The sequence below is a fragment of the Carettochelys insculpta genome, chromosome 3 (assembly GCF_033958435.1).
Source record: "Carettochelys insculpta isolate YL-2023 chromosome 3, ASM3395843v1, whole genome shotgun sequence".
Taxonomy (NCBI): Eukaryota; Metazoa; Chordata; order Testudines; family Carettochelyidae; genus Carettochelys; species Carettochelys insculpta.
Genome location: NC_134139.1, coordinates 200,525,049 through 200,548,398, shown reverse-complemented (window position 1 = coordinate 200,548,398; position 23,350 = coordinate 200,525,049). Strand labels below are relative to the sequence as shown.

At 46.3% G+C, this 23,350-nt stretch overlaps 1 protein-coding gene across 1 annotated transcript in view; it reads right to left on the bottom strand.

The window, feature by feature from the left end:
- The window catches only part of LOC142010742 (interleukin-17F-like), a 60,987-nt gene that overhangs the window by 5,598 nt on the left and 32,039 nt on the right, over window positions 1–23,350 (bottom strand). The gene's annotated exons all lie outside the window — the stretch shown is intronic.

Below are 23,350 nucleotides of genomic sequence, written 5' to 3'. Positions count from 1 at the left end.
GCAGGCTCTAGGACTGGTATGTGAGGGGAAAGAAGGGAGTGTCCTTGTTTGTTTTTTGGTCAGGTTTTTTTCTTTTCTTTTTTTGCTTTTCAATTACATGGCCCCTGACTAATTTTGCTGTGGGTCAGTGGCCCCTGATCCTCCAAAAAGGTTCCCACCCCTAGTCTAAAACTGCAGTCACCAATCAGAGTATGCAAAAACCTGCTGTCTAAAACCAATGGTAACAGTGAAATCACTACTTGACTGTGGAGTTTGAACTAAACTCTGCGCCATATTATGATGAAAAGGCTTTTTTCTGGGCTGAAGATTTTGCGGTGTTTCCCAGAGCCAAACTCTGGATTTGTCTGACCTCCCCCAGAAGTTTGTTGCATTGGTGGCGCCCCTCATCTGAAATGTTCCCTGCTTGTCCCTCTTCTCCCTGAGGTGAACTGGCCTTATCTTTTCAACTGCTCTTCCTACGAGAATTTTTCCAGGCCCTTAGTCTTTTCCTCAAGCCAGCCTATGGCAGAAGAGTGATTACTCGCTGGTGCAAAGAGCAAATTTCTTCTGGGCCTTCTTTCAATTGATTTTTCACTTTAGACCAAGCGGCCTGTCAGAAAGGGGACTGCAGAAGGAATCTCTCCTTCAAACACCTCAGAGACGGAAAGCACACTGGACTGAATAACAGAGGGCGTGCAAAGAACGTCCCAGGATAGAGCAGGACGTTGGAACCTTGCATGCGCTCCAAGAAGGGTCTCGTGGTACGTATGGGAAGGAAGTTAATGCACGTGGAATGATGGAAGGATGTGAACTTTAGGGAGCACTATGAGCGTGAATTTACAAGGTGCTCAGCTCAGCATTGCCTGTGAAGTGCTGAGCCCCCTCAACTCCCTTTACCTTCAGTGGGAGTTGAAGGCATGGGTGCATTAATACTTCTTAGGCCACATCCCAACAACTTGATGGACAGCATGTTGGACAAAGAATTATAGGTGGACAAGAGATATCATACACCTCTACAAAGCCAAGGAGTCACTTCCACCTGTCGGTCTTCTGTCTGGTCCTCAGGTGCTACATAAGCCATCTGTAACACCAACAGACCTGGGGTTGCCAGCACCAGGGATAGAACCTGCAAGCATAGGGTCCAAACCCCTGCATTCTACCATGTGAGCTAAAGACCAGCTGCCTCTCAGCTAAGGCTGTAGAGCAAAGACTTCACTCACCCCAGATGAGGGCTCAGGGCTTCTGGGTACTACACATCTAAATGCAACTGCTCAGTCAGTAGTAGTTTCCCTGATCTATCAATCAGGAGTAGGATCTCTTAGCCTTGCTTTTTTGTTGTTGTTTTTTTTTGGGTTGTGGAGGGCACATCTGGCTACCTTGGCACTTACATCACCATAAGGAGGTTGGTGTAAACAGACGAGTCTGGTGTTAAGCCCTGCTGTTGGACAGACTCTGTAGCCTTCTGACTTCTGGCAGTAGTGAGGTCCACAGTCAGGATCTCTCTCAGAGAATAGGGGATCCCAGCTTCCGAGAGTCACACTGTGGGTTTTATCAACCTCATTGTTCTGGTGATAGTAATGCTCAGTTTGTTTTCATTTCTTACGTAGCCAAAACTCTGACTTGAAGTAATTGAACACACTGAAAAGTCAGGCTCCAGTTTGACATCTTGGAGCTCAATCTTGCAAGACGATGACTTCTTTGGGAGCAACTGCAGCATTTGACTGCTGGATGAGATCCTTGGCTTGTGTAAACCAAGCATAGCTTCATAGACATCAATGGAGCTGTGCTGATTTACACCAGTGGAGAATGTACCCTCTATGTCACACAATGAAGGGTTTGGCAGATACATTTCCCCTGTGACTTGGCTTGTCGTGTTTGGGGCAATACTTTTATTTCTTGACACACACGCTCCACCCATCCTTTTGCAGATATTGAATTTTAAAGCCTTTAAGAGAGGCTCAGCATCAACCTGATCAGGGCTGATCATCTTAGCCATCTTCATGTTAGTAGGTTACGTATCTCAAAAGAGATAGATCTAACCCTAGTCTAAAGGGCAAAACCCTCTTAACTTCAGGGGTGAGTTTGGAACTGGCTGTGGTCTGTAGCCCTGTGTGCATTCATCTCTCTTGTGGTGCCACCTTGGGGATAGATTTGTACATCTGTCATCCCATCTCAGGCATGGAATAGCTCTTGTTACAGGTGTGTTCTTAAACTGTGCCAGATTTGGGAAGGAAGGAACAGGAATAGCAGAACAGTGATGCAAAATTGCTCCTCTGAGGCTAAGCCACAATCTCTTGTTCAGATACCTTGGTCTCAGTGTCGATGACATGCACACCCAATGCCCTGCCTACAGGCAGCAATGCACCTTTTCACCATTGAAACTCAGGCGTAAATCAGTTCTCAAAAGTAGTGGAAGGCCTTCACCTTTGGCCACGAAAAGGCAAAAGGAAAAAGCGGTGCGGTGGTTATGCCTTTCGTTTATCCCTCTCTGGGATCTGAATGTGACCCGAAGATGGCATCTGTGTAATCAGATCTCCCAATCTCAACCTTACGTCTTCCAAGGAGGACACATCTTCTCCCCCAACCCCCCGCACAAGCCATTTCCCTATCAATCATCAAGAGGAAAAATCTGATTACACTTACCAGACCTAGGGTCCTGCCTCAAAGCAGAGTGCTCACCAGAGGTTGCGTAAGGCAGTGGTCACTATCAAAGAACTGATAACATTGTTACAACATTTTGTCTTCCTAAAGAAGATAACTTATAGAACCAGACTCAGCTCTGGCATGTCAATACAATTCTCATTTAATTCAATGAGATTAGGATGAATGTTTCCTCAACCTACTATTGCTGAGTCTGTGAAGTTCTAATATATAGTTTATACACATTCTGCAATGTTCATAGATCACTGAATAGATACATAGGTGTTCTACATATGGAAAGAAAAAGTAAGTAAATCCATAATTATTGAATTGTTTCATAGAACTGGAAGAGACCTTGAGAGGTTGTTGAGTCCACTCCTCTGCACTTACAGCAGGATTTATTACCCTCCCTGGCAGATTTTTATTTTTAAGGTATAATCTAACTTGCCTGAGACCCTTGAAAGACCCCAGGCCACTAAGGATTGAATTCACAGCCCTGGGTTTGTAAGGCCAATACTCAAACCACTGAGTTATCCCTCCCTAACATATATGTGAGTGTGTATATAATTTTATACTCATTCACGTATATAATTCTGGCTTATATAATAATTGCATGTATAATTATGGATATGCCCTTTTAATTGAAAAAAAGGTTGTACCATTAAAAACTCCCTGTTCCCCTCCAAAATATGCATCAAAGATAGGGATTCTGTAGGTGGTACCAGATGACGAAACAGGATGGAAGTGAGCAACGGAAAAGGTGAACTATGTTTCAGGAACACTGAGCGCAACTACACAGTGGAAACCTCATAGTCTGAATGATTAACATTAGACTGAACAAAGCAATGGAGAATATAGACAGCCGGATACAACCCCGCACAGACGTCTTTCAAGGAAAAGACTGGCTGTCCTAATGCATTCTCTTTCCCATTTGTAATTTTGGTGATTCCATGTGTGGAGGTTGTGCAAAAAATTAAAAGCGTGTTCCACTCTCTGCCCATTGGTACAAGTTCTGTCTTCAGTCTTTTCAAAGGTGTATAACCAAGGGTACAATTTAGTCCTCTCTTTCTGACATAACCCTGATCTATATCACTTCCCTCTGACGTACACTAAGAACTAAAATGTTAAATGAGTACTTTAATTTCCTCTCAAAGTTAAAGATATACAGGTTAACGGAAACCGTTCCCTCAGAGAGGTATTTTCTCTTCAGCCACTTACTGAAATATTCATTCAAAGTGGGTCACAGGACTTTACACATTGGCAACCACAAAGATCTTGAAAATACTGTTCTGGCTTAAGGTTAGACCAATGGGACCTGACCCAGATCAGTGGTCTCGGTCATTTTGATGTGTGACTGGCTAACATCCTGACATCACCAGAAATGAAAAAATAAATAAGAAATCTTCTTATGGTTTGTAGTATGAGTCATGACATCTATTGATCATCAATCATTACAAAAAGACAGACGCAAAGGGAGGGAGAGCAGATGAACCCCAGCACGTATATCCAGGAATGATGACATAGTATGTGCAAGGGAAGTTGCCACTATAAAGACCATGCTATCTCTTTAAACCCCTTGTTGGGCGCTGGAATCAATGTAGTCAGGAAGAAATCCCCATCAGTGGTGTACTATTCCCCCACCAGCTGTATTCATGGTCACATCCTCTGGCAGGGTGGGTTAGGCATTCACACCTGCCTCTGACCCTTAGGATCACAGAGCTACCTTTCCTTCACATTGTGCCACTCTAGTGAGAGATAATGTATGGTAGCACAGAGAGACGGTGATTGATTGTGATGTCACACATTTAATTACCATGGTGACTTCAACACAAGCCCAAGTTAAGAAAAAAGTAGCGTGTCAGAGGAAGCATTTAGTTTTCTTCAAGATGATGGAATAAGCATCATACCGACGTCTTGTGTTTCTGACATGCTTTGCACGCAAACTTGTCAAAACAATGTCATTTTACACCACTGCTTTGGAGGCATGTCTTGTTATCCCCAGGGAAAACAGAGGCACAGAAAAGCTGAGGCCAACGTTTTCAAACGTAGATGCCTCCAGCTAGCTGCATATTTAAGTGGATTGATTTCTGGAGGGGCTAAACCCTCACAACTCAGGCTGGAGCCACTGGGTATATCAGGTGCTCAGCACCTTCCAGAATTAAGACACTGAAGTCCTGACACACAGTGTTGCAAAACCAGTGGGTGTGTCCGTCCATTGCCATTGGTGGAGCTGCTCTCAGGCTTAAGGGCTTTGCTGAACTCTTCAGCTGACAAGTGTTAATTTAAGCATCTAACTTGAGGTTCCCAAGTCTGGACATTTTGGTGATAGGGGCTTTCTCCAGGCCACACTGAGCCAGAGCAGAACAGCTAACACAACCTAGAAGCCCTGCCTCTCTGTGCCATATTCCAGCCGCGTGGTAGCCAACACTGCTTCCTATTGGTCAGGGAGGGCCGACAGACTTGCTGGCCCCTGGGCAAGCTGAGGGTGGCTCTGGGCCCCTGAAGGGCGGAGCCTCAGGCAGAAGGGGTGGGGCCAGGACTAGTCTCCCCAAGGCAGCTGTCAGTGGTGTCTGGAGAGCACTGTGCAGGGTTCTGGCAGTGATTTAAGGGGTCTGGTGCTCTGGCCGCCACCATAGCTGCAGTAACGGTGGCATTGGCTGGGAGCCCCAGGCCATTTTTAATTGCTGGGCCCTGGAGCAGTTGACCTCTTTGCCCTCCCCACCCCATCCCCTATTGGTGGACCTGCTGATAACTGAAAAACAGTGGGAAAGAATGTTGTTTTCCAGGCAGCGTTAATTGTCAGGGCTGCTTGTTATTCCAGTCCCCCTCACCACAGCATGTCAGCACCTCACTACCTTTGTTGACTTTCCCCATTTCCCCATGAAGTGGCCCAAGATTCTTCTCCCCATTTGATAGCAACCTTCAGCTTCCTAAAGGGGGGCACTAAAGAGGATGGAGAGAGGCTGTTCTCAGTAGTGACGGATGGCAGAACAAGGAGCAATGGTCTCAAAGTATAGTTGGGGAAGCCTAGGTTAGGTATTAGGAAAAACTGTTTCACTAGGAGGGTGCTGAAGCACTGGAAAGCATTACTTAAGCTATGGTTATACTAGCATGTTTCGCCGGCAAAACCCTGGTTTTGTCAACAAAACTGGTGGAGTCTGTACACACAAAATGGGATTAGTCGACAGTAGCTCGACAAAACACAGCACTTTTGCTGGCAGCATTCTTCCTCAAAACTTTGAGACAGAATGCTGCTGTTGACAGATTCTGTCAACAAAAAAGCAGTATGGATGCTCTGGAGGGACCTTCTCGTGATAGACAGGGCATCCACAACATTGGGAGCCCTGTCTGCTGTGCTTCTGGGTGCTTGCTTTGTCGAGAGAGCAGTCAAGCATTCTGGCCACTCTGTCAACAGAGCAGAGCACTCTTTCAATCTGCTTTTAGCATGTGGTTGCACTCTGCCAACAGAAGTTTTGTCGGGAATTCTCTTCCAGCAGTAACTTCTGTCAAGAGAGCTCTATAGTGTGTCTGTAGCCTTAGAGAGGTGGCAGAATCTCCATCCTAGTGGTCCTACTGGTCCTGCTTTGGGCAGAGGTCTGGATTTAATGACCTCCTGACGTCTCTTCCAGCCCTAGGATTCTATGATTCTATGATTTCACACATGAAAGAAAGGGTAAGTGACTTGTCTGACATCTCCAAGAAAGCAGTAGTATTGCAGAGACGTTAACCTAGGTCTCCAGAGTGTGACCTAACCTTGATATTACCTTTCTCTTTCAAAGAGAAATCATGCTGAGGAGTGGGGGAACCTCACCCAGGAATGCTCCTCCCCAGACCTTCCAACTGCTGCTGGCCAGCCACAGCATATGCTGTGATCTCTTCTTGCACACCTGTCGTTCTTAAGCTCAGCTCCATCTCCAGTGCGGTTAAACATCTGATGTGGTTTCTGTCAGTGGTTGACACATTTCTTGAGTGTCTGATAGTTAACAGAAATCTTTATAGATAACAATGGAGCTGCAACACAGGAAACTCTCAGACACTCCTGTTGCTCTGATGTTGCTTCTAACATGGGGAAGAGGAAAAGAGAGTTGTCGAACACGTGGGCTGGATTTTAATTGTGGGGTTTTGTTTCAGTCTGTTCCATGTTAATTTGTACATAGTAGATTTGCACCTTATAATGTGTCCCCAGGAAGTTTACACTGCATTAGGCACAGAACAGGGACTGAACTGTGACTCACAGGATCAGATCCCTGGTTCCTTCTTTATGGAGGGAAAAAGTATTGCCGCACCTTTTCCTGGGTTCCACCAATTGTTTGGCCACGTCAGTGAGGTTGCCATTCCCACCTACATTGTGACCTGTTATTTGTATTACCATCATGCCTAGAAGCCTCATTGTGGTAGGTGCTGGACCAAGAAAACAAAACACGAAAAAAAAAAAAAAAGACAGGCTCCACCATAGAGAACTGTGAGCTCGGAGACCAGAACAAAAGACGACACATGGATACAGACAAATGGGAGTTCAAGGAAACCACAAGAGAATACTGGTCAGCATGACAGCAATGGGGTTACTACACCCTGGCCTAACCATTGTCAACATTTTTTGCAGCCATCAGGAGAAGTGAAGGTGGATAGTGAGGTGAATTTATGGCTGTTTCGGGGAGTCACCTCCCATGGCCAAGGGACAGCCGGGAGGGGGCGAGCATGATAGTGCTGGGATGAACATAGAACGAGTGGTTGATGATGACTGGCACCCTGGGCCTATGGAAGGCAGCAGCTGATTAACGTAAGGACATGAGGGGCCCCCAGGCTCCATTACTCCATTTTGTCTAAACAATTTGTGTTAATGGAACAAAAGAAGTATATATATATAGAGAGAGAGATACACATCTCCTAGAACTGGACAGGACCTCAGGAGGTCATCTAGTCCAGTCTCCTGCCCTCTTGGGAGGACTGACCACCATCCCTAACATCTATTTTCCCCACTCCCTAAATGGCCTTCTGTGATGGGGTTCTGGGGTCCCCCAAGCTCTGCACCCTGTCCTCAGGCAGGAGAGTCTCTCACTCAGCAGGAGAACAGCGGGTTTATTAGCCGACAGGAGACAGCATCGTACAGAGGAGTCACTACAGCAGGCAGAGACAGCCAGTCCCATCCATGTTGAGGAGAGGAGGCCCCAAGGGGACCCCAGAGCTGGGGCCTGGCCCCCTCCTTTGTCTCGCTCTCCCTCAGCCCAGACTAACTGCTTCCCAACTCCCAGTTCCAATTCAAACCCCTCAGGCTCCACCTCCTCCTTTGTCTGCAGTACAAAGGTGTTACCTGGTCATCAAGGTTACCCTCAGCAGGAGCCCCACACCCTCTGTGAGCCACTCACATACACACAGGTATCCCCCACTCCATCACACCTTCACAAGGATTGAACTCACAACCCAGGGATATGGGGCCTTCCAGCTCCAGTCTACCGGTTTAGTTCATGATAAGTAGCACAGCTGGCAGAGTTGTAGGAAAGACTTCTTCACTGAACATCTTAGAGACCAGCTTTACCTGCAGAAAGGCCTGAATTTGTCTGGTGTCTACTCACCTGCTTGCATTTCTCAGCCCCCTTCAGTCACACCAGACTAGGCCCCATTTGACACCCAGCTCTGTTGCTCCAAAACAGTTAGCAGGATCGCATGAACCTGTCTTTAAATACAGATTCGGGTGCCCTTACTGCGTCTATCACTGCGCATTGGCTGCCCCACCACTTAAAGATGAATAAACAACAAAGGTTTTATTCAACAAACAAAATGGTAATCCATAAAACTCCAGTTGTCACTTTTATAATAACTATGTACAGGTGAGTATGGTTCCCTTCCCCTCCTGCCCACTCCCTACTGCAGTCCTGGAGTATGGTGGAATCACCCAGGTAAGTTCGGTCTCTGCAGAGAAGAAGGCAGAGGACAGGGATGCTGATCAGGAACGCTTCACTCAGGCTTTCAGGCCAGATGGAACCCACTCCTACTTCTTTCTTCTGTTCTTCCTTTCTTGACTTGTCCTGCATGAAGAAATGCCTAGAAGAGAATGTTGAAATGTGTGCGTGTATGCTCAGCTGACTCTCCTGTGATATTAACTTAAACCAAGGAGGATACACTGACCTATGAAGCCTCAACACTGTGTTGCTGATAACCCTAGCTACCAAGGTCTACAATGGCCTAAAAAGTCTCACAGTACTGATTACCCTAGCTACCAGACAGATCTGGCCTACAAAGTCTCTCAGCTACATGAGTATGTTGCCCTAGCCACCAGAGGCCTCCTTTGAGTCTCCTGCTTGTCTGGTTGACAAGGGCATCAGAGAGCGAGATCTTTGAGGAGAATACTCCACCCCCTTTTATAATCTCTAGTCTCCGGGCAGATTTCAGTCATGACATCCAATCCTTCCCGCATTTAGTTCCACACTCTTTTGAGGGGGAGATGACTCAGCATCTAGAATGCAGCTTAAAAAATGGACTCCAGAAAGGATTCCATCTTGGGCGTGAGATTAACATGGAGCCCCCTCCTTTTTGCCAAGATTTGTGTTAAATGTTAAACGGAAATTTACTTAAAAACCAAAATCTGAATTTGTCTCCAACAGCTCTCTCTTCAGTTCTACCCAGGACACCTGTAGCCATCAGAGGGCTGCTTGGTGTCCATTTCAGGTGATAGGGCAGAGGCACGGATGTAACTTTCACTGTGCTGCATCTGAATAAATGCTGACCTGTTTCCAGTCAGGCATGAGCTTATTTTAGAGATGCACGAGTCATTCATTCACCACACCCGGGCATATCTAGCACTTGGTGTTTCATGGAGGCGAATATGAAATAGATAAGGCTGAAAACAGTCACCTAATTTGTCATATTCACGAGGGTTGCAAATGTACGCCAGGACTTAATTTGATACCTTGCACCCATGCTAAGACAATTATTAGAGAAAACAAAAGAAAATTCACCACAAAATGGAACCATTTTGCCAAACCTGTGCCTTTTCAACCACAATATCATTTAATTCTCAGAAGGATTCCAGTCATGGTATTCAGAGCACAGCTGTTGTGGTGATGGAATGATGACCAAGTCGCTCTTCCTGTTCTCATTACAACCTTCGTCAAAGAAACGAGGTGTCAGACGAGTAATGCCATCTGCCATGGGTGGGAGGCAGAAGCACTTTGTCCTATTTAATCTGTCCATTAGGCTCTCTATGGGGACTGGCTAGTGCTTGCAGCCTTCAAAGCCTGTGAGTGGAGGGAAAGAGAAATAGCGGGAGACCAGTCAAAGCAGATCCCCTTTAAAATATCTGCTGGAAAATAGGCAGGCTACCAGTATCCCATTTTAGCTGCATCACCTGCCCTCATTGCAGGAGTAGCAGCAGGGTACAAGAATAGGGATCCAAATTGTATGAGGGTGTGTCTACACTATCAAGAAGATCGACCCAATTAGGGTCAATGTTCTGGAGTTCAATTTCATGTACATGGTAGAGAAGTGCAAAATTGAAATATGTGGGGTCAGCAGTCAACCCCTGTACTCCTCAATACCATAAGAAGTAAGGAAAGTCGATGAGAGAAACTGTCCTGTTGACCTCTGTGAGGATGGCCAGATAAGTCAACTACAAATAAGTCGCTTCTAGCTACACAATTGCCATAGTTAGAATTGCATGTCTGCAATTGACTTAACTCCCTAGTGTAGACCAAGCCTCAGAATGCCATGCAGGAGGGTAGAAGGAGAGGTGCAGACGGGCTTTTATTCTGCAGCATCTTCTTATAACAGCACACCGGTGTTCAGGGAGGGGCTGTTGGTTTCTAGCCTCACCCTCTTTGAGTGGCTGCTGCTTTGTGATCAAACATAACTTGCCCCAAGGAGCATAGATGCAGGGGTAGCCTCTCTACAGATGGGACTCAGCTGTAGAAAGTTCAGGCAAAAGGAAGGAGAGAGAAGCATCCAGCCAATGATTACAAGGGGGCAGTGGGTAAGGGCCAGTGACCTGATGCAGTGGGGAGCAGGTTGTGTCTCTGTGTGCGACCTAGGATGGCGGTGGTGTAGGTTGAGTATAGGGGGTATGTGTGTGTGGAAGGAAGTTGTGGTGGAGGGTGTGTGTGTGGTGGAGGACTGTGGTATAGGTGGGATTGTGTGCAGTCCAAGGTGCATGGAGGGTGTTGAGGGGCCAGAAGAGGCCTGTGGTGGAGGTTGCATGACGAGTATGTGTGTGGTGAAGGAGGACTGTGATGGAGCTGGGAGTGTGTGTGGCAAAGGACAACTATGGTGGAGGTTGTGTGTGTGTGTCTGGCGAAGGAGGTTTATGGTGGACGTTGAATGGCAGGAGTGTGGTGGAAGGAAGTTGTGGTTTAGGGTGTGTGCTGGTGCAGGGCTGTGATGTGGGTAGGCGTGTGTGTGGTGGAGGTTAAATGCAGGAGGGGGTGTGGCAGAGGAGGGCTGTGCTGGAGTTTGCAGGTAGAGTGTGTGTGTGGTAGAGGAGGACTGTGATGAAAGTTGAATGGAGGAGTTGTGTGGATAAAGGAGATTGTAGTGGAAGTCACATTGATGGTGTGTGTGAGATGGAGGTTGTGATGTGTGTGTGTGGTGAAGAAGGACTGTGGAGAAGGTTGTGTGGAGGGGATGGTGTGTGGTAGAGATTGTGTGTGGGGACAATGGGGGCTGTGGTGGAGGTTGCACGAAAGGGGGTGTGTATGGTGGAGGTTGCGTGTGTACATGTGGCAAAGGAGGCCTGTTGCAGTGGTTGTGTGGAAAGTGTGGTGGAGGTTGTAAGTGGTGAAGGAGGACTGTAGTGGGGGTTGTGTGCAGGGTATGGTGTGTGGAGGAGCTTGTGTGTGTGTTTGGTGAAGGAGGGCAGTGGTGGGGGTTGAATGGAGGCGGGGGTGTATGCGCACACTAGGGAAGGCCCCCAGTTGTTGTAGTTCAGTGACTGATTATAGCTGGGAGATGATCAATGACTTTGTGAGGTGAAGGGCAGGGACCCAAAACAACCTTAGGAAAGGGGAATATCGGATTGCCAGCCCCATCATTTTCTCTGGACATCTACTGCCACTAAGAATTCCCCCTTTGCCTGTGCAAGACCTGGAAGGTCTGGGGAGGATGATGACAGCTGCATACATGCTAAGCAGGGTCACAGGAAAAGGCAACACAAGTAGCCAGCCTATTCTGCTTACTGCTGTGATGCAGCTGGAGGACCTTGCTCACATTACAGAGCATGTGCAAACATGCGCCAGTGAGGAAATTAACCATGTGCTCAGATTGCCTTGGAGTAGATGGATTCTTCGTCATCTCACATATTTAAGATCCCAAGTTTGAGCATCTTTCTGTAAAACACATCTTAGTTTGACCTCAGGGTCGGGACTTGATGCAGGATTTACTGAGCGAAATTCTCTGGCCTATATTATGCAGTTAGTCAGATAAGATAATCGTAGTGGTCCTCTTAGCCTTAAAATATATGGAAATCTTGGCAGATGCTGTCCCTGAGGACTTTTCTAAGGGACTGCCAATGCCTGTGATCAGTGGACACAGATCCATGATAGAGGCCGATCATAACCACTGCAAGGCTATGAATTGATGGTTAAGTTGTTGACATAAGATTGGAGGAAACAATGTTGCCCAGTGGCCTGTACCTCAGTTTCCCTATCTGTAAAATGAGAATAATGATACTGACCTGCTTTGTGCTCTGCAGGTGGAAAAGTTCATAGTATTTAATGGAAATGAGCCAATAGGTTATACAAAAATAACTTAAAAAGACAATGGCGTTTAATGAGACAACCCTTATGTGGTGGGCTTTTTTAAAAAGCCATTATTTAGAATTCTATGACAAATATCAAGGCCTATTAAACTCAAAGGAACACTTTTGCAAAAATTCACATGCACTCCCCCCACCCCTGGCCCTTGCACTGATGTTTCAAGACTGGCTACTGTTGAGATGAAGACATTTGCATATGAGCAAGGACATTTGTGTACACACTTATTCCCTATGTCTACACGTGCCCTTTCCTTTTGAAAGGGGCATGTTAATGAGTGGGTTCGAAAGATGCTCATGAGGCTCTGCAATGAATATGCAGTGCCTCATTAGCATAATGGCAGCTGCAGAGATTCGAAAGTGCGGCTTTTTGAATTGCATGCCGCCTGTGGAGATGGGACCTTCCGAAAGGGCCCCCTCCCAGTTTTTGAAAGCCCTTCTTCCTATCTGGTGATTGGAAGAAGGGCTTTCGAAAACTAGGGGGGGTCTTTTCGGAAGATCTCATCTCCACAGGCTGTGCGCAATTCGAAAAGCTGCACTTTTGAATCTCTGCAGCTGCCATTATGCTAATGAGGTGCTGCATATTCATTGCAGCACCTCATTAGCATCTTTTGAACCTGCTCATTAACATGCCCCTTTTGAAATGAAGGGGAATGTGTAGACCCAGCCATTATGTTCAGTGCACTCTTTGGTATTACACTCATCCCTTGTTAAACGAGTACTTTACTTACGAGTCTTCGCTTATAAGAGGGACACATATACTTACCTTAGTTCATGAGATCTAGAACTCCCCTAGAACCAGAACTCCAGGAGAACTCCCCTCCGCTAATACGAGCCTAACCCTGTTGGGTGTGGCTCCAACCCCCTGTAGTCTGACCCCCCCGCTGGCCCTGCAGCCCCAACCTGCAGCAGCCTTCCAGCCCCACAGCCCCAATCCGTGGCAGCCTTAACCCGCTCCCCCCATCCACCCCATGGACCCAACCTGCACCCAACCCGCCACCAGGTTTTAACTCTTCCTCCCACTCATGTCCCCAAACTGCTCCCAGCCTTTAACCCTCCCCAACCCCACCGCCAAACCCAAGGTTCACTCACCTTTCAAAAGCAGTGCCACATGTTGCCACTCCTTCCCTGAGTTAGGAGCCCTTAGGAATCAGAGATTTTTACATGTATTTTAATGGGAATTTAGTGTCCCTCTTACACATTTTTGCCTACAAGCAAAAAGTTGGGAACCAAATGTGCTCGGATAGCAAGGGATGAATGTATTTACTCCTTGTTCTCCTGCTGATAAATTTCCAGTCATCTAGTCAAGGAGCAGAAGCAATAACATGCAACTCTCAGGGACACAATCACGCACCACATCAAAGCGAGCCATTCAGGGACTATCTCTTAGCTGACCATCCCACCTATCTGGCAAATACTTATGGAAAATAAATTGGCATCAGTCTTTGAACCATTTGTAAGTAGAAAACTGGGGAAAGTTCATCAGATAATTTATTTGCAACAGATAATTCCGTGTGCTTCACCCAGTGAGCAGTTTTGCGTATGCTAGTTGATGATGCTGTAAGGCTGGGTTTGGCTGCTGGCTTCAGGAACACCATAGTTCTAAATGCTGCTGATTTTCAAGAGCTAAGCTGTAATCTTACAATCCAACTTGAAAAACGACAAGTTAGTCTATAAGGTGCCACAGGACTTCCTGTTGTTATTGAAGATACCGACTAACACGGCTACCTCTCTGATACTTGAATCCAGCTTGAGTGCATGGAAGCACCCAGCTTCATGAGCCAGGAGCATGGACTGATCTGTGATGCTGGTAACCACAATTTGATCCCAGCTGCGCTTACTCCGGCTCCCATAGGAAAGCAAGACATGCTGGTTCTTTTTCTGGTGCTGATTACTTGCCCTGACATGATGGCTCATCCACATTGGCTGGTGTGGTAGAAGCGGTGTGAAGGCCTCACCTGCTCTTCATATTGCCCACCTGTGCGGGACATAAAGCATCCACGTAGAAATGCTGTTCTCTCTCCCCTGCATAGGTGCCGAGTTATATAGGCCTGTGATCCACCAATGTTCAGGAACATGGGTCCGGCTCCACCAATGTTTGGGCTTATATTTTCTGAGTCCTTCCCATTCATTGGGCAGATGGACTTCAGGGGGATATGCACGTGGCCCAGCACTTCAGGGGGCTGCTGGGTCCAGGGTGGCCTATGGGTTATTGGGGGCCGGGTGTAAACAGCAGTAAGTCTCCTCTCCCGTCTCTGCACCTGCCCCACCTCTTCTTCTCCACCCCTCCCCGACCCCACCTCTTTCCAGCTTAGGACCTGGTGAGGAGTAGAGCCCAGCAGAGTGGGGTGGGCTGGTGTTCAGTCGCTCGCTTTTAAAGTGCCAGGACCCTCACTGACCCTATGGATGGGATGGCTTTCCTGGAACCCATTCTGGGAACCACCAAAATCACACAAACTTGGCATCCATGTGCACAGGCTAGAAATAGAGGTAGCCACCAGCAGAGTAAGAATTTGCTTTGTGTCCCCATAATTCCCTAGTCCATATTAGGTAGCCTACCCCAGAGTCTTGAAAGAGGTGCTTGCTGGTTCCTGGTGTACATCTTAGCTTTGGTAGTGGTAATGGCTGACAGTGTCATGCATAGGGGCAGATAAGATGCTAGATATCTTGTATGTGGTGTGGCGGATGACTAAGTGGTAGACAAACATTACAGGGCTAGCATGCTGAGTACACAAATGTCTCATCATCCAATTCTGAAGCCTGTGTGTAAAGGACTGGGCCAGAAGTCGCTCGCCTCTGGTGGGGTTTGTTTACCCTATAAAAACGTGGTGAGGCAAAATGAAACCCCCTCAGGAATTCTCATTTTGAAAGCTGTACTTTGTTCATTGCACTCTCCCCCCAGGGGAAGTGGTGGAGGCTTAAGATTAAGGAGCAACCTGTTAGTCCTGGTGGTAGACTCACACAGCAGAGCTGCGGCTGCAGCATATGGAGAGGCACCTGAGATAGCTTGGATCTTGCTATGGGTACCAAGAGCAGGGAAGCTCCAGCAGTATGGGCTGTGCAAACCCACCTGGCACCCTGTGCCTGAACTGCTGCTAACACTGCTACTGTTACTCAGCTAGTGAGACCAAAGCCAGCTATATCTATAGATGCTGCAGGCAGACCTGACTGCAGTGTGGCCATACCATATGAGGGCAGATTCCTGCACTTGTGCAGGACCTCCATGAAATCAAGAGTGAGGGAAATTGGGTCTGTATCTCAGACTGCCAAAAGGTCACATGGTCTATCAAAGGCTTGTAGATTTATGTAGGATACTCACAGTGCAAATAACCCTTTCTAACAATGCAGCTGTTTTGCTTGTCTGGGATAAGCGCTTTACCAGCGAAAGTGAGGCGATACCCAGCTTAGGTGCATAAAACCAGTCTCTTGCCAGGTGGGATTGAACCTGTGACTTCAGGAGCTAATGCCGTGTGCTTCTGCTACATGAACTAAAAGCCAGCTCTATGTTAGCAAAGGGCACAGAGCAGGCATATTGGTGGAAATAAATGCAACTTCCCCAGAAAACAATGGTGCAAAATGCTTTGGCACGACAGGAATTGATCTCCCAGGACCAAGAAAATGACATTGAAACCCTAGATTGTATCAGCCTTACAAAACCTTACTTAGAGTGGCCTGAAATGTTTCCCGTTAAAGTTTCTTTCCATTAGGAAACATGGCTTTTTCACAAACAAAAATCTTCCCCAGCAAACCAGTGACTGCTTTATTTTTTCCCCCACAAATGCTAATGGTGCATCTTTATTGTCCTTTTTTATTTACAGTAAATTCTTTCATATTATCAGGAACTCTCAACTGGCATTTTAACCATATGTAAACTTTAGTTATGTTTTCCAGAAGTACTTTGAGCTGATCAGCCGTCACCAGACTCACAAATAGGAGGGTAACATGAAGACGTCCTACTCGTTATTGAGTGACCACCAAGATAGTGAAAGTAAATACAAATACCCACAGCAAATGCAGTATAAGTTTATATGGTACAATACTACTATTGCTGGTAAATAAAGTACTCTGCATACATTTTTGTTTTGTTTAATATCTAAAAATTTTTCTTCAGTGTTACACATTGCTAGATATCAAAACAAAAAAGCAGTCAAGTAGCACTTTAAAGACTAACAAAATAATTTATTAGTTGAGCTTTCATGGGACAGACCCACTTCTTCAGACCATAGCCATACCAGAACAGACTCAATATTTAAGGCACAGAGAACCAAAAACAGTAATCAAAGTTGACAAATCGGAAAAAAATTATCAAGGTGAGCAAATCAGAGAGCAGAGGGGTGGGTGGGGGGAGTCAAGAATTAGATTAAGCCACGTACCTTCCCCCCCCGGCCCCTCTGCTCTCTGATTTGCTCACCTTGATAATTTTTTTCCGATTTGTCAACTTTGATTACTGTTTTTGGTTCTCTGTGCCTTAAATATTGAGTCTGTTCTGGTATGTCTATGGGCTGAAGAAGTGGGTCTGCCCCATGAAAACTCACTTAATAAATTATTTTGTTAGTCTTTAAAGTGCTACTTGACTGCTTTTTTGTTTTGATAGTATATAGACTAGCAAGGCTCCCTCTCTGTTACTATTGCTAGGTATATCTCTTTGTGAACCAGAAAATTTGAGTATCTGACAATCTTCTAATCCGGGGGGGTGGGTGGTCAGATATGAAAGAGTTTACTGTACCAAGAACTGGGCTTGATAATGTTGATAACTATGTCTGCAACTGTTCCCAAAGAATAATATATTTGGTAAAAACCATTGATCAGTTTTGAATCCTGTGAAGTTGAAAGAACCTGAAAACTCATTTATCATGAACATGTCACCTGTTCAGACATGACACAGGCCTTCACAAGCAGAAATCATGGCCCATGTTCCAGACTGAAGGTTTGTAGGAAAGTTCATTCCATGTATTTGAACATTTCCCGTGCTTCTGTGTGCATTGAATGTTTCTTGATGGGCCAATTAACCTCAATAATCTTTCCCAGGCACGCTGGTTAGCTATAGTGTCAGTGTTACTCCAGGAGCTAACATTTGAAATATAGACACACAACTAGCATTCCTATCTCCAGTTATAAAAAGATACATGAACACTTAGGCTATGGTTACACCAGTGAGTTTTGCTGACAAAACCGGCGGAAAGTCCACACACAAAATATGTTTTGTTGACAGCTTGTCGACAAAACTCAGCACTCCTGCTGGCAGCGTTCTGCCTCTCAGCCATTAGGTGTAAGGGTCATGAGGCATAATCAGCCCATCAGGACTAGCCATATTTACCCTCTTCTAAGCCCAGAGGTACTCCCAGGGTGATCCCTATTCCTAAAAGCCTGGGAAAATGCTCATCCCTGAAGATCGTCAGACTCTGTTGAGTTGACAAGAGAAACAAATGCCAGGATCAAAGAAATATCTGTCCGAAGATGCTCTCGTAGGTAAGGATTCCTTTGCTCCGTGATCTTGGCTGTGCTGATATTCGGACAGGAAGGGCCCCTTCCCAATACCTACAGCCCAAACAAAATCTCTGCGCTCTCCATAGCCAGGGTACAAACCAGCCAGGATCTAACAAATCAAAAGCAACTTTGATGGGTGCCAGGATATGAACTGGGATTTGCAGCATAGTGCAGAGCTTGGAGCCCAGGCATAATATCAGCTGAAATTTTGCTGACTGAGCACACGTTGGCGCTTGTTGAATTCTCCATGTGATTTTTGGCATAACCCAGTGCAGGGGGCACTACAGTAACAAAGTGTATGGTTGACAAAGGTGTGAACTGGTGATAGAACTAATATGCTGCAGGCCCTAGCAGGGATCAAATGGCTGAGGTGGACAGTGGCACAGCACTTGTCTCATGGCCTATCAGATGTATTGCTGTTGCCATCTGGTGGTTAACTGGTAGAGGAGCAGGGCATACAACTGCATTTCCTAGAATGTTACACAAACTTTCCCCATATAGACAAGCCATTTGTGGTCACTGCTGTTACAGTGCGGTGAAACCTGCCAAGAGTGGAGTTGTTAAATGTGATGCTGAGGCCTTTGTGATTCTGCCTTTGTGGGTTGTGTCAATTGAATTGCATTGGACTAAATCCAGACAGCATGATCTCTGGTCTGATTGTGCTGGTTGAGTATTACTTAGTATTTAAGACTGACTATTTCAACTGTTGAGTGGTACAAAGCACTGAGCATGAATCTAGATCTGAACCAGAGCTGTGTTTTGGTTCTAGCTACAGTCCCCACCGCTCTGCCATCCTCTGTGTAGCTCCAGAATTTGTCATGGAAAGTATCACACGTAAAGCATTGGCATGCTGAGCCTGAAAAAATCATTTCATCCCGTTTGTCTCTAGCGTGCATGTTGAGTACGTTGGATGGATGTGGATTCCATGGATATAAAGTGGCTAGCAGAGGGTTTGCAGGGCTCTCCCAGTAAGTCAATAAGCAGGGGTCCAGTCCAGCCGGGGAATGAGCATACCCCCAAGGGGAGCTGCGAACAGTCAGTGCCTCTCCAAAGTAGAGTAGTGTGATTATTTATTTTTGGTTACGAGCATTTTTTCAGGAAAAAAAAAGCGGATTTGGTGGCACGAAAGCATTTTTTCCCATTTGTGTCCATCGTGTCAAATCATTTCAAGAAACCCACTAAATCCTCCAACACAGAAAGGCTTTGTTCTGATTTTTTTCATACAAGATTTCCATTTGTCTGTTGGAAATGACTTTCAGTTTCAAAAATTCCTTCAATTTTCTTTTTCTTTCTTTTTTATTTTTTTTTAAGTGCATGAAATGAAAACATCTAGGTTTCATTGGACCCAGAACAATTTTTTCTAACTTTGTCTTCCAAAAGTTTTTCCATTTTATTTTTTGGAACTGGGAGTGAGCTGAGAAAAATCTGTTGCTCATCCAACTGAGCAGCCCCATGGGAGTGGGAAGGGTTCAGGACCACCCAGAAGGTTCAGAACTTTTCAGGACCTCTCAAGAAGTTCTATAAACCCCTTGTGACAAAGTCTGTCATATTCCTGGGCCTCTGGCTTCTGCTCAGTCCACTGGACCCACTTAAGGGCCCAGTTGCCCTCGCTGGGGCGAGGGTTGATCTGGGGGGAACCCGCCTCCTCACCCACTCATGCTGGGTTCTGGCCCAGGGACCCTATGCGACTGCTAGTGGGAAGGGCTGGCTCCCTTAGCCCTTGGTGCAGCAGCCCTTCTCCCTGGGCCACTTCCCCAGACAATTCCCCCTGGTATCCTCTCCAGGCTGCAGCTGTAAAGAGCCCCCCTCTCAATCTGCTGCAGCTCCTCACTCGCCCTCTGCAGTGCCTGGTGTTCCTGTTCCTTTCTCCTTTCCAACCTTCTTTCTCTCATGACTTCTAGTCTCCTGGCCTCTCACGCTCTCTGCCCTGCACTTCCCATTGTGAAGGTCTTTTAAAAGCCTCTTATTAGGCTCGCCTTGGAGTTGGCTGGTTCCAGTTAGCCTGAGCCATCTGCTGCTCAGCTGCCTGTGATTGCTCAACTGTTGCTCTGCAGGCCCTTCTGCTTGTTTGGGCTCCCTCCGCCCTGGCCCTGCCACACCCTGTTAGGCTCAGGTATAGGAACCCAGCAAATATCTTTAGTCTGTTACTTCAAGAGGTCTGTGATGGAGAGTTAGAGGTTTTGGATTTAAATTCTCCTGTTGTGCTGGGGTTACATCCACACCTGATGAGGCTGGGGACACAGTTTGAAGTAGAAGTCTACTTAGAGTTTAACTGCTAATGCTGTACTCAGTCCCTGCCTCAGAGTTTAGACAAGTGGTTCTCAAATATTTTGGCCCATGGCTCACCTTGTTCAATGCAAACCTTTGGCTGGTCATCCAGGGAATCACCCATGATGGCAAAATGTATACGCTTATCCGTAAACACCTTAAATACTAAATTATTCATATGAGTCAACTGGAGTATAAAAACATAGATGTGCAGCTGTACCATGAGGGGGAAGGCATACAAGGCTGGAGGGCCAGGATGGGCTCTCTGCTGTGGAGGTGTCGAGGGAAGGGAGCAAGTCCTGAGCCCATGGCCCACCTGCAAATTGGTTGTGGACCACTTAGGGCCCGTGGACCACCCTTTGAAAACCATTGGTTTAGACTAAAAAAGGTCAAGATAATGTGATCTAGTGGCTCATAGGAACAATTCACCAAGGCTTGTGGCAGAATCTCTATCAATGGCAATTTTTAAATCAAGATCAGATGTTTTTCTAAAAGCTCTGCTGTACAAATGATACTGGGGATATTGGGGAAGTCCCTTGGCCTGTGATCTACTGGAGGGCAGACTAAGATGATCAGTGATCCCTTCTAGTGTTAGAATCTATGAATCAGTAAACTCCTTAGAACACTGCAGGCACGGTTCTTTCCTGTGCAGAAAAGCAGCACCTCATGACCTGCTACACTACCGAGAAGCATTTGTGTGAAGCCTAGGTCTTCTGCTGGCACAGGGTGGGTACGTCTACACAGCAAAGTTATCGCAGAATAACAGTCCCTATTTCAAAATAACTTTGCGAGTGTCTAAACAAGGCAACTGCTGTTTCGAAATAGCAGATGGCTTATTTCAAAATTGGTAAACCTCATCGTATGAGGAATAGCACCTATTTCAAAATAGGGGCTGTGTAGATAGAGACTAGAGTCTATTTTGAGATAAGCCATAGTACGTCCAATGGCTCTATTTTGAAATAGCCCTTATTGCGTGTTGACACGCTACTTTGGAATAAGGTTTGCTTATTCCAGGGCAAGCCTGTAGTGTGGACCTGTTATTCTGGAATAGCTTGTTTTGGAACAATAACTCCAGAATATTCCATTGCAGAACAACTTTACTGTGTGGACATATCCGGGGGTGCCTCTCACCTTTGTGAAGTACTGCCTGTAAAATGTGTAAGGGCACATAATGAATGAAAGTTGGGTGATCCAGGGAGAGGGTTTACTGAAAGGAGGCAACAAGGCATAACGGCTAGCAGAGGAGCCAGAAGGCCTGGGTTCTTGTCCCACCGGGTTTGCTGGGCCATACTAGGTAAGTCAATTCATCCTGCTATTGCCCCATCTGTGAAATACAAACAAGGTCAATTGATCAACCTTGATGCTACTGATGAAAAGGGGCTCAATGGTGTTAGCATCACTCATATGTGGATCCTGCTGCTCACAAGTAATGCTACAGCTCTAGGCCACTTTGAATTGCCACTAGAGTGCTGTGTTGGGAGCGGTGCATGTTGCAGTCTGATACCACTAAGGGTTGGTTGATTGAGGCCCTGCCCCTTACAGGGGTGCAGAACTGTGGCCTGCAGTGGCTGTCAGCCCTGCTGAATGTGTCTACTCTCTACTTGTAGCAATTTAAAACAAAATTTTCCCCCAAAACACTCCTGAGTGGGCTGTTTGTGGCTATTTTCCCTCTGATGGATGCTGAGGGCAGTGTTGTACAGCTCTCCTGACTTTTTTTTTGGGAATGGACTTTGTCTTGATAAAATTCAGAGTTCACAACAAAGGGTATAAATATTTCCTCCATACAATCCATTCTGGCTTAGTAATACTGTGTCTCTGTGCGTAAACAGTAGTGAATAAATCTGAGAGCCCATATTACAATGGCCCAGCAATCTGTAATACACAGTGTGCTGGGAAAGTGTCACGTGCAGTCTAATCTGTGTTTAAAAGTAGTTGTATGCATGTTTTTTAATTAAGCAAACAAAGGACCTACGTACCAAATAACTTACTTTATTCACTGACAGATGAACTTTTTTGGAAGGCTGGCCAAAGTTTTCTGAGTTGGGTGTCAAAAGTTAAGCATTAAAATCCATGCTCAGGCACCTGTTCCAATTTTTGAGACTGTGTATCTCCTAGTGATTCCTGGGAAATAAGCTTGCAAGCTATTGAGTTATTTTCACTGAATCAATCACTTTTGTGGTGTGTGAAGGGGGAGCTTTATGGGTGTGTGTTTCTCTGCATAATTTCATCATATACAGTTATGTAACAGTTCTCATTTTGTTTTCTGTGTGTGCCTCACATGTTACATTTCTAGGCACTAGCTGCTCGTGGGAACAGCTGAGAGAACACACACACACACACACACACACACACACACACACACACACACACACACACACACACACACACACACACACACACACACACACACACACACACACACACACAGAGCCTGTGCTCTCATAGGGACTATATCTTTTCTTATTTTTATACTTTATTTTCTTGGTATGGCTAAATTGAAAAGAAGCCACACAGACTGAAAGATTGTGCGTGGTGGACCCATTGGGTCTGGAAAAACAACTGGGCCACAGAGAATTACCACTGTGTAGGAGCTTGCTGGCTCTGTATCAGTTGTCCTGGGTCCCCATGGTACAGGCATTCAGCTGACATGCTAGAGGATGGATGGAGGGGGCACAGCTGGTGTTCAGTGATCCTGGGCCACAGCTGGTAAGAGTAGCCTTAAGGTTGCTCTCACTTATGCTGGAGGATAAAATAGCTCTCTGTTTTTCCCAGAACTGGGAGAATGGAAAGGGGGCAGAAAACCACTGGTAGCCACTGGCCTCTTGGCCAGGTGCTTGGAAAAGCTGAGGCTCTATCTCCGCCTGTATAGTCATGGTATCACCCATAAGGACCAGCACCCTCCTCCTATATGCATTGTATGTGGAACATGCTAACGAGAATCAAAGAGGAGAGAAGTCCTGTAAGGGCGAGCTGATAGGCAGAGTGTCTTCCTCCAACGGCTGGATGATTTCAGCACTGCTGTAGCTGGTTGAAGGGGACCAAACCTCCAAGGAAGACGGACTTGGTTCCGTTTGACCAGCCAGAGCAGGGTGCATCCTGTATGAGAACATGCAGCTCCAGCTGCTTCGCCCTGAGTCCGCTTCGTAGTGGCTTACCTGCAACACAGTTAGCACGGGTTAGGTGAGCAGTGTTACCAGCGGCTGCTGGGCTTTGATGGCAGTGGAGGGTTGGCTGGCC